A 1657-nucleotide genomic window follows, 5' to 3' on the forward strand; every position below is an offset into this window, starting at 1 on the left:
CTTATTCTGTTGCCCAGGCTGGAGTGCAATGGTGCGACCTTGGCTCACTGCAGCCTCCACCTTCTGGGTTCAAGCGATTCTCCTGCTTCAGCCTCCCAAGTAGCTGGGATTACAGGCGTGTGCCACCATACCCAGCTAATTTTTGTATTTTTAGTAGAGACGGGGTTTCACAATATTGGCCAGGCTGGCCTGGAACTCCTGACCTTGTGATCCACCCACCTCAGCCTCCCAAAGTGCTGGGATTACAGGCGTGAGCCACTGCGCCTGGCTTTTATTTCTTTACTTGTTTGCTTTCTGTGCCTCCACAAACACATCTTCCTCCCAGTAGAATTTAAGCTCCGTTAAGGTATCTATTAAGGTAAGATAGAATTTATCTCTCATTTTTTTTAGATGAAGTCTCACTTTGTTGCCCAGCATGGAGTGCAGTGGCGTGGTCTCAACTCACTGCAACTTGTGCCACCCAGTTCCAGGTATTCTCATGTCGGCCTCCCGAGTAGCTGGGATTACAGACATCTACCACCACACCTGGCTAATTTTTATATCTTTATTAGAGACATGGTTTCGCCATGTTGCCCAGGCTGGTCTCTTGAACTCCTGGCCTCAAGTGATCCTCCCGCTTCAGCCACCCAAAGTGCTAGGATTACAGGTGTGAGCCACTGGGCCAGACCAAATTTGTCTTTTTTATCACAATATATGCCCAGTGCCTAGCACAGTGTGATCATTTGATCAATAAATTTCAAAATTGGGCCGGGCACAGTGGTTCAGGCCTGTAATCCCAGCACTTTGGGAGGTTTGCTTGAGCTCAGGAGTTCAAGGCCAGCCTAGACTACATGGTGAAACCCCATCTCTACAAAAAAATACAAAACAGATAGCCAGGCATGGTGGTGCATGCCTGTAGTCCCAGCTACTTGGGAGGCTGAGGCAGCTGGATCCTTTAAGCCCAGGAGGCAGAGGTTGCAATGAACCGAGATCACACCACTACACTCCAGCCTGGGTGACATAGAGAGACCCTGTCTCAAATAAATAAATAAATGCACATTGAATATACCAGATTCTCTTAAGCATTTCACACACCTTAAATACTGTAATATGCAAAATCTACACATTATCACTAGGACTATAAAAACGAATTGCTGAACTTAATACAAAAGTATTAATACCACAGGTATGACTTATTTGTTCATCGTCTCTATACTTGTTTTTATACTTTTCTGTATTTGTCACGTCGCTTCCCTACTAAGAAAACAGAGCTGGTATCCCAGGTCAGCTGAGGTTACAAGTCCAGGAACTTCATTTGGGGATTCCAGATTGCAACAAGGAATCCAGAATGTGCTCTCCAGGGTAGGGTAGTATCAGCCCCCACCTTACCAATCTTAGCCCTTTCTCATGGTTCAGTGGCACCTGGCCTGTCTATGGAGGACATCAAGCCTGTATCTTTCCCTAGAATTTAATGTAAATTTCACAACCTAAGCATCATGTACATTTCACATTTAGCAAGCTGGAAAAAAATCTTATTCTCCATACACTGTTTTCTTTCTTCATTTGTTTTGCTGCTGTTGAGACAGGGTCTTGCTATGTTGCCCAGGTTGGTCTTGAACTCCTGCCTCAGCCTCCCAGAGCACTGGGATTACAGGAGTGAGTCACCTTTCTTTCTTTC

Source organism: Colobus angolensis, unplaced genomic scaffold (assembly GCF_000951035.1).
Source record: "Colobus angolensis palliatus isolate OR3802 unplaced genomic scaffold, Cang.pa_1.0 Scaffold464, whole genome shotgun sequence".
Classification (NCBI taxonomy): domain Eukaryota; kingdom Metazoa; phylum Chordata; class Mammalia; order Primates; family Cercopithecidae; genus Colobus; species Colobus angolensis.